Source organism: Ylistrum balloti, unplaced genomic scaffold (assembly GCF_031769215.1).
Source record: "Ylistrum balloti isolate Yb309-2 unplaced genomic scaffold, AGI_CSIRO_Ybal_v1 Utg370700, whole genome shotgun sequence".
Lineage (NCBI taxonomy): Eukaryota > Metazoa > Mollusca > Bivalvia > Pectinida > Pectinidae > Ylistrum > Ylistrum balloti.
Window position 1 is genome coordinate 1206303 of NW_026782420.1, and position 10744 is coordinate 1217046.

At 36.6% G+C, this 10744-nt stretch overlaps 1 protein-coding gene across 1 annotated transcript in view; it reads right to left on the bottom strand.

Moving 5' to 3' along the window:
- Positions 1–10463, bottom strand: part of LOC132557608 (beta-1,3-galactosyltransferase 1-like) — a 31188-nt gene extending 20725 nt beyond the window's left edge. Inside the window, exon 1 of the mRNA XM_060222117.1 lies at positions 10267–10463. The gene's annotated coding sequence lies outside the window, so the exon portion shown is untranslated. The remainder of the gene's footprint in view (positions 1–10266) is intronic.
- Positions 10464–10744: the final 281 nt, after the last annotated feature.

The window sequence follows — 10744 nt, forward strand, 5'->3', positions numbered from 1 at the left end:
TAAAATTTCATTAGCGAATTCTTGCCCATATGCTTAACATTGTGGAAGGATACATGTAAATATTTTTTGTCTAGTGTAGGTGACATGAACATTGGCATTTTGTGCTTTTATTTTAAGTGTACTTTTCACCAGCTGGCGAGCTTACCCCAATTTTATCAAGAAATGTTAACAGCTTTGTCAAATTAAGTTTTTAGAATTCAAATATGACACGAAACATATTTATTGTCAGCCAGTATTTTGTAATCCTGTGATGGTGAAAAATGGTCAAAATTTATACTACAATCATTTTGTTGAAGCAGGTTTATTGCAATTGAAAGATTTTACTTACGAATGTGTTCCCGGATACCTTCCTATGTCAGCGATAAACGGGAGTATACGTGACGTAAATCCCAATATAGAAAAGAATGTAATATCCTACATGAATTTGTCCATAATTGAATGTTTACCACAACGATGGGTTACAACAATAAACAGTTACGTTAATCCAGCCGGTTTATTCCTGACTGCCTGAAACTGACTGATTATAATTCTTAACTGTCCAAAAAGTATGTTTGTTGTTAAGTGGCTAGTGTCCCAAGGTGTTGTTTCAACAGGTAAATTGTCTCCCAAAATACAGGTAAATAGGGTCTGCATCTTCAATTCAACCCGCCCGTCATATTCATGGACTTTGAATCTGCTGCCGTATTCTCATGGTTTACAGTGAAAAGATGCTTGTTTCACCTTACCCAGTGCATTTGGAGAAAGGCCCAACAACTAGGCCTCCAGACTACAGAGACAACGAAGAGATCAACCGACTCGTTCGCCGTGCAGCTGTCCTTCCCCTCCTAACCACTACTCAGTGTTGAGAACTACTGGTTCAATGCATTGGGTGACCTTGAAGAAGTTGACCTATCCATAGAAACAACACCCTTCACAGACTATGTGACAACCCAGTGGATAGAGGGAGACAGACAGATCTGGAACCACTTCGACAACAACGGACCCAGGACTACCAACAACTTGGAAGGATGGCACAGCAAATTCAAGAAGAGGATCCCACACGCACATCCGAATATCTACCTGTTCATCCGAATGCTGAAGGAAATTCAAGCTGCGAATGATATAAACCGGTTTAACGTGCCACTGGAGGATTACCTGCTCCAAGGAGACGTCGCTCCCGGATTCTGAATGACCGGTTGACCCGATTTACTACATAGACTACGGAGAGCGAGCATCATACCTGCTACACACGGAGTGATTGTGAAATGGACTCAAAATATTGAACTGAAGTATTTAAATGATTGTGTGAATATTGATATGTTTTATTATTTTTTGTCAATACAAGAAGGCTTAAATTTATTTCATCAAGTTTAGGAATAATTTGATAAATTTGAAATACTTAGATTTAAGACTTTCGGAATTGTATATCATTATATATATAGATATAATATACTGACAAGCAAAGGAAACGCAACATGTGATTTTATGCAAGAATTTTCTTACTTCATTGAAATTTGTCGTTTAAATTTAACATCTGATACAATATTTAAATGTATTCTTTGGAATAACACTGTCGATTTCTCATTTTGCCCTCATCCATTCTGTAAAAAATGTCAAGGCTCAAGATGGGGTAGCTACTGAAATTTTCCAAACTCAATAACGAGTATGCCCGCCGTTTGCATTTGTTGCAGCTCGAATCCTGCGATGCATAGAATTTACTAAGTGGTTTATTTGTGCGACAGGGATGTTCTGCCACTCTTCTAGAAGTGCTTGACGCAAAGCGGGTATAGTCTCTGGTGGATTTGGGCGCGTTCGAATGCGTCGATCTAACAAGTCCCAGACATGCTCTATTGGTGACAGATCGGGACTGTAAGGGGGCCAAGGTAGTGTTTGCACATTGTTTTGGCGTAGAATACCCATTGCAAGTCGCGCCACGTGACATCTGGCATTGTCTTGTGAAAAATTGTCAGCTTCATACTGAAGATGTTTTTCATCTGTTCTTAGAGTGTCCAAAGTGAAAACAATTGATTATTTTGTAAATCTAACTAAGATTATTTTTTCGAGGGCAGATGCCGATGTCCTCCATTCTCAAAAATTTGAAACTTTATTGTTGTTTGGTTCGTCACAGACAAATAAACACGCGAATATATTTTTTTATCAATTTCTTGATGTCTGTTGCCAGGTTTTGTATCTTCAAACGTCGTAATTTAGTGATAAATGGAGAAGGTCTTGTTGATATTAAGTCTTTCTTTAAATTTACCATCAAGAAATACATTAACTACAACTTTAACTATTACTATTTCAGACAAACTCAAATCCTCTTGTACATGTTATTGGATCGGAGTTACGAATATTACTACGATTCCTTTATTATGCGAGTAAGGTGAGCGTGAATGGTTAGAGTGTAGAAGTAAGATATAAGTATACAAGTGTGTATTATAATATTACATCCTTAAATAATTAATTTTACATACTACATGTAAGTATAAGATTGGATCATATTTGTACATGCTTTGGAAATAAAAAATTTATCTTGAAAAAAAAGACGTTACTCCCACGTTAGTGGAATTGATGTGGTCGCACGTTCGATCTCAGTTAATGATACAATGAAGTTAGATTTTTTTTCTGGTTTTCAATACAAATTTTACATAAAAAAACAAAAAAACAAAAAAACAAAAAAAACGCACTCGCCTTTCACATAGCCGTCCGTGGTTCGATTCCCGGAATGGATGTGAACAGATATGGGGTCACCTGCCCGACCACTTGGGTTTGCACCGGGTACTCCGGTTCCCTCCCAAATTAAGACCCCCCGCGCTTCCATCCGAACCAATAAGAGTGATTTATATAAGTTGGAAAAACTTGCCTCGCAATTGTTGTGAAATAAATAAAGTTTATTATTAGAAAGATCAATACAATCACTCCCTGCGCTTTCCTATCTTGATAGCTTCCATTTGCCAGACAGTGTTTTCGGGACAATACGTTTGTGGTTGAGGGATTCTGTACTAGAACAGTCGGTCCTTTCCCGCGGACTTCTTGCTTGAAAATTAAGACCATGGTTTGATGTTGTAACAACCAAGCAAATGGATTACAAAATAAATTGACATATTGACTACAGTTTATAAATGTAAGTCGTACATCGTAATGAGAAATAAAAGGTAACGGGTTCCTGGAGATTTTCTCGGTAATATGTAACTGAAATAGATAGAAGCATGGCCACAGTAGAGGAAAAATGTCTTTTTAAAAATGCTGTGGTTAATCGTTTTTTAATCATTGTCCTTTTCCTTAGTGTACATTTTTATAATCATTGTCCTTCTGGTCCTTATTGCAATGGTTTACTTTAAGATATAGTTAACGGTAGATGTTGTAGATCCCTTCCGATCCGAACCCTTGATCAAGAGTTTTCAGTTGTTTATGTTCAAATTTTCATTGCTTTAAATTCTGGATAATCTCGCAGTTTTATTTGTTTAACCAAATCATGGAGTGTCTTTATCATACACCCCTGACCAAATCAGATGATTTCTTCGTATATTGACTATAGTAATGTGTGAAATCCTATATGACATAGAGTCAGGCGATGAGAAATCAGTCCATGAAAGAGATGGTTATAGTTCACACATGTCCAGTAAGCCACAGGGGTTCTAAGTTGGGGGGTTTACTGGCGCGTCCTTTGGAATAACTGACCATATGTACTCAATAAATTGTTTTAATGAAAAAGAACCTGTTGAACTGAATTGAAACACTCTGATTTTTAAAATAACCACTGAAGGTTGTTATTTTGTGATTTTGAACATGGATAGTTATGTTATCACGGATTCGAAATAAGTCCGACTTATTAAATATTTAACCTCTATGAAGGCTACAACCCACCCTATAGAACAATGGCTGTACGTGTCTCCGAGTAAAAATCACTCACCATGGCTGGCCCCGTAGGAATAGCTGCATATGCAACACATAAAATTTCATTAGGGCCATCAACCGGTAATACATAACGAAGATAGGATACACTGGTTGAACAAACATAGAAGTAGATTTCTGAAAACATTAATTGTAGTCGTTCCTGACCTGACTTTTTATGCACATCCAATTTTGAATTTATCTTTTATTCAGATCGACTTTAAAGATATCATGTATAACCTAGTTTTGGTTTCATATTTCACATAGCCCACTTACTGTGTTTTATCTCAGACACGTGTGTACGGTAACTTTCCTGAGAGTACGTTCTGCCTCTACTGGTTACGTCTTATCGTAGTCAGCAGCTGTCCCTTTAAAGTTCTACACGGGGGAATCAACAGAAGAACTTTTAAGATAAGTTTTAAGATAATGCCAACTCTGTTTTTTAAAATAGATTTCCCCTGAACCTAGCTTCTGCACAACAAAGTTGTGGAAGTTGGAGCTACAGTATAAAAACCCATTAATGAATACGGCTTACTAACAATTCCGAAAGATCAGTGTTGGAAATAAATTTAGGGAAATTTAAAATAGCAATTTAGGCATCAACATCATACTATACATATCAACTCCTATCCCCACAACGTCATACACCAATACATATCAACTCCTATCCCTACAACGTCATACACCAATACATGTCAACTCCTATCCCCACAACGTCATACACCAATACATGTCAACTCCTATCCCCACAACATCACACAATACATATCAACTCCTATCCCCACAACGTCATACACCAATACATGTCAACTCTATCCCCACAACGTCATACACCAATACATATCAACTCCTATCCCCACAACATCACACAATACATATCAACTCCTATCCCCACAACATCATACTATACATATCAACTCCTATCCCCACAACATCACACAATACATGTCAACTCCTATCCCCACAACGTCACACTATACGTGTCAACTCCTATCCCCACAACGTCACACTATACGTGTCAACTCCTATCCCCACAACGTCATACGTCAATACATGTCAACTCTTATCCCCACAACGTCATACACCAATACATATCAACTCCTATCCCCACAACATCATACTATACATGTCAACTCCTACCCCCACAACGTCATACACCAATACATGTCAACTCCTATCCCCACAACATCACACTATACATGTCAACTCCTACCCCCACAACGTCATACACCAATACATGTCAATTCCTATCCCCACAACATCACACTATACATATCAACTTCTATCCCCCACAACATCACACAATACATGTCAACTCCTACCCCCACAACGGCATACACCAATACATGTCTTCTCCTCTCCCTACAATATCACACAACTATACACGTAAACTTGTATGACCATATGAGTACTCTTATAACAAAACAGTTAAGAGTGAGGGTGGAGGGGGCGTGGTGGTGGTGGTGGTGGTGGGGGGGGGGGGGGGTTGTGGAATGGGAGTGGTAACAAACCATACGTGGGGTATTATTGGTTTCCCCCAAATTCTTGGGAACCATGAAGCTGTTAAGAGGGGAAACAGAGAATGAAAAACAAAATTTAATCACTAAAAATGAAGTTGTGACTGTCAGAGTAATATATGTGCAATATCTGTGTATCTCAAAATACTTCACCATATCTTTCTAAAGCCAATATGTTCCCACCATCTGCCAAAACACGGCATATTTTTATAAAGTGTTGACGGATTTATGATAATGTACAGTTGGACGGTTACGGTTTACACGAAATTGTAAGCATTGCCACAAAACGTGGCACAAAACCCAGGGGTGCAACTGACAACACTTAATACGATACAAAACGGAAGGAATAGACATAATTAATACAAATAGGTAAAGATTGCAGACAATCGAGAATGTACTGTTGTAAAAACCAATGTAAAAGCGACCCGTGATTCACAACCAGGTGGTGTATGGAAGTCAGACAGCCACTTAGTTAGCATCCAGCATCAGCAACTCTGTGTAGGGATACAAAAGACCTATTCATGGCAATCAATTAACTCTGCATGTTTAATTAAGTCATGTGGTGTTCCTGGTGGTATAACAAGACAGCTGAGATATAACTCCTGACTTTGACCCCGGGGGGAGATACTACTCACTTTCCCCTCCCCAACCTTACCTTGTCACACACGAAGTCTGAATTATGCAATTCATATCTCTCGTCCGCGGAAATAGGAAGTGTGAGTTTCCACGTTTACTTAATGTGTTTATATATATATATGTAACTACTCTCGGGCCAAGTAAAATCTCGACATTAATATAAAGCAGTATTATAAATAGCATAGCCTGCATCAACTGGTAAACTAGCTGATCAAAATAATTATCTTTATATACAGAGAAATAAAACAATGGTTAAATATAATGGCTTGGGAATTTAAAACGTGTATTTTCTGCTGTGTAACCACCGCTGTGGACGAGGCCGGCATTCTTGTGATATTTCTAACTAACTACAATATTTCTTGGAATACAACGCCACCAATGTTTTCATCAAGAAGAATTTGAAAGCACGAACAAATTGTAAATTTCACCAAATATTTTTGTAATTCAAGTTGGGACAAATGAGCTGAGGAAACCATTTCAAAAGGAACGAGAATTGACGATATTGGCTATTATCCGTGCCTTCCATTAGCCTCGCATTAATCTGAAGCCCGATAATGTTGGAACTCACAATCTTCACACTAACTACAAGTGTTGTTCACTCTGGTCTCTAGAGTGTTGGTTTTATCACCTCTTTATAACACTACAAAACAAAGTATTGACGGTGTTAAAAATAGGTTCATGCGTACCAAATAGTTTCTGTTCAGTCCGCACGTCCTTATCCGTAATATCACTTACAGTTATAATGCTTTCAAAATGATCAGTAAAGAATGCCTTAATAACTTGGTATTTATTCTGAAGCACGTGTATTCCCTGAGAAATATCTATCAGAAGATAGTCCCTTTCAGCTTACTCCCCGAGGTATGTGTATTACAGTGGAAATGTTTATTTCCTCAAAAATGTCTATTTCCCGTGAAATATTTACCTGGTCTTTCAAATTCTATTACAATCAAATTATCATCAACCGGGGAAATTAAGGTGGGTAAGACAATATGCAGGTTTACTACGATCTGCTTTGTTGGCCAATTCATGTAAGTAGTATGTTAGACTTCCAATGTCTCATTACATAACGTAATATGTGTTTGGGATTTCTCTTGCTGATAGTCATGGTATGTTTTGTCGTTTATATAACCTTTATATTGTATTAGTAAACATCGAATCACTGACAGAAATTACTTGATTCTGGAAACTGTATTTTGAGTAGTGCATAGTTTATACTTCTATTAAATAAGAACACAGGAATCTGTTTTAACTGGACGCATTATGTTAAAATTTAGGATTTGGTTGAGTCAATCAACCTAAAAGATAGTGTTTCTAATCAATGTCAAAAATCCTTGACCCATCTTTGGCCTTAACTACAGTACCCGAACTTCGTCTATTATCGTCAATCTTCGGTAGCATATATCCTTCTTCATATCAGCACAGTCGTTCACACAGGAATGTACACAGATTGATAAATAGTTGTACAGGACAGGGCGAGCCGCTTTAATGAGAATCCATGTAGAAGTCATAGTCAGTTTCACGCTTGATGGAAGTGCCATTCTAGAGCGCACGGTAAAACTATCACACAGACGTTGCCAAGAATCTCTTGATAGGTTTCCCATGTCCGTTTGCTTCGGAACACTAATCATCTTTCATTTGGCTTTCAATGTTTATGCTTCCTCGGAAAATCATGTTCAAAACTCACTGATCTGCCGAGTTGCCTATACAAACATGACAAACAGAACAACAAGAAATGGCGATGTGTCCACATGGAATCTTATACCAATTTCTGTAGTATTGTTACAGATTCTGTACGGACGTATAAAATGCCAGGGCGCATTTTTGTCCAGTCTTCTAAATCATTCTGTTGTGTAGAAATGTCCAAAATACGTATCGTATGGACAGGAATGTTCGATCATCATCCCTACAAAATTTCGACGGTCAATCACCAGGAACATCCCAATTAAGAATTTATACGAGGTTCCGGGAACATCCCGACTTATTATGGGTACCAGCTCTGGAGAACCTCCCGACTGATACCAGTTGGTGTCAGATTCTGGGAACATCCCGACTTCTTATCCCGGAACATCGCTATTAAGTATCGGCGCCTTGCCTGATTAGCTATTGGTTATCTAGTGCTACAGGACAGACGTGTCCTTAATTGAGAACTTGATTGTTCCTTCTTGGTTGATAAAGGTTACTATATAGCTTCATGGATCAAAAAGACCAGTTCCGATCACTTCAGACACAAGGAGATCAACTACTTTAAATACATACCTATCTTTAGAAGTTTAACTTGAGAAATTTGTTGAAGTACTTGTGCTTGCCAGAAAAGTAATTTGAACAACACCAACCATGACATGTCTGTTTTTGTAAACGATAAATGAAATTAAACACTTGTTTTAATATTTTTTATGTATTTTTTGTGCAATACTGTGTTTTTATGTCCGGTTTTGTTAAATATATCAAGTTTTAGCGAGCATTGCTACGTAATAAAACCTAAACCAATGAGTACTTAGTTTATGAGGTATAGAATATTTTCCTCAATATTTGTGGCGAATTATACAACGTATTTAAAATGTATGTGTGAAACAAAACTTGCACCTTAAGTGTATCTTTTGATGATAATGTACCATGACTAACGTGTATGTCTATAACAGCTTCAAAACTGTGGCCGGGAATATGATGTGATGATGACAAGGATAGCGACTTCCAAAGCTGTCTGGTGTTTTACATAGGGTTAGGTTCCTTCAGTCAAAATAAATACAGATAGCCAAAGCCCTACCACCGATTAAAATAATCCTCTCAAAACCCGCAGTTCTTTATAGTAAATGCTGAAACTCAAAACTAACCCCGTCCCGTATTCTGTAGCTAGGCAACCAGTGCGCGAATAGACTCTTATCTAACGTTTTAGATCAATGATAGGTTCGCTACAGATTCACAGAAAACATGTTAAAATGTTGAAATATCTGGTACATATCTAATGTCTTACTACTTGTTTAATATAGAAATTTTCAACCATCTTGAAAAATATCAATTTCAACTTGGGTAAGTTTGTTGTATGTTTCGGTAAAAATGTTTCACTAATTTAGTAGGTATCGAATATTAGAAATTTCTATATTATCATTATATATATAAAATTTCTATATTATCATTATATATATAAAATTTCTATATTATCATTATATATATAAAATTTCTATATTAGCGTTTACACTACTGGGACTATCTTAGTAAATATTCATGTTGAAAAAAGTGTCACATGTAAAATATTTACTTACTTCGGATATTGTTTAATTGTTCAAAATGTTTGGTGTGTGTTTTACTTACTGTCAGCAGATATTTAATGTTTAGTGGGTAAAGTTTGTGGGGAAACTTGGGTTCATGCAAATGTTAGGTTATCGAGTAAATTCTGTGGGGAAACTATTGGGTAATTATAAATGTTTGGTAAGAAATTTGTGAAAAAATCTTTGGTAATTATAAAAAATTGGATGTCGGGTTAATTGAGTAATACATTTTTTGTTAAATAAATGTTTAATTGTCGGGTAAGTTTGGAAACGAACTATTGGACAAATCTAAACGTTTAGTTATTGGGAAAGTTTTGTTAGTTAATTCATTGTTAGATGTGAATGTCTGGTTGTCGTGTAAACTAGTGGGTAAATATGTTTGGTTGTCGTGTAAATTTAGTAGTAAACTATTGGGTAAATATGTTTGGTTGTCGTGTAAATTTAGTAGTAAACTATTGGGTAAATATGTTTGGTTGTCGTGTAAATTTAGTAGTAAACTATTGGGTAAATATGTTTGGTTGTCGTGTAAATTTAGTAGTAAACTATTGGGTAAATATGTTTGCTTGTCGTGTAAATCGGGTAATTGTTTCAATAATTTAGATTTTTTTTTACTTCGGTAAATATCAAACTTTTGTTTTATTTGGCACGTCGTTGTTACCATTAAGGGTATGGCACGATTCCGGGGTAAATATTGGGCAAATATTCAATACTTCAAAACTGAGAAGACATAAAACTTCAAACTTATCACTCTGCATTATATTTAGGAATTAGAGCGATATTTTCCTTCCTGAATAGTTGACAGTGTCGATATAGATATAAAACATCCCGCGATAATGATCAATTTCATGGGAAATGATGGGGAAAAAATATTCATCAAAATTTTGCTGCAGTAGTTGTAACAGACATTGTTAAATGTAAGAACATTAATTAAGCCGTGTGATGGCTACATCTGGAATTACACTATATATACTTACCTATCTGTCATAAACTTCCTATTCATCATATTAGTAGGATTCCACAGAAACCTGCATCCATGCCACCAATTCCCGGTATCCTGGTAACAATTTGTAATTGTCTACACAAAATAACCAGTGATGCCAGTAAAACGGTACTTCCTTGTCACTAGATAAATTCCGTTTTCATTTTTGCCATATTTTCATTTGTCTAGGAAGGTCTCCTCCACCTTTGGCGATTTCTCCACTGAATGATTTCAGCCTGAAAGTCAACAACATGTAGTCACAGATAGAGCCTACAGTAAACAACGGACTGGTTCACTTCGCCATCGCAGCGATGAAAGTCCAATTTTTCTACGCGTCGTTTATCACGTGATGTTTGGCTAGGTCTATCAATAACAGTGTTATTTCTTGTATAACAATAATTATGATACATATATAGTAAGGCTATTAGTGTCGACTCAATCATGTCGTTTTCACAATTTGTGAATGATTAAGG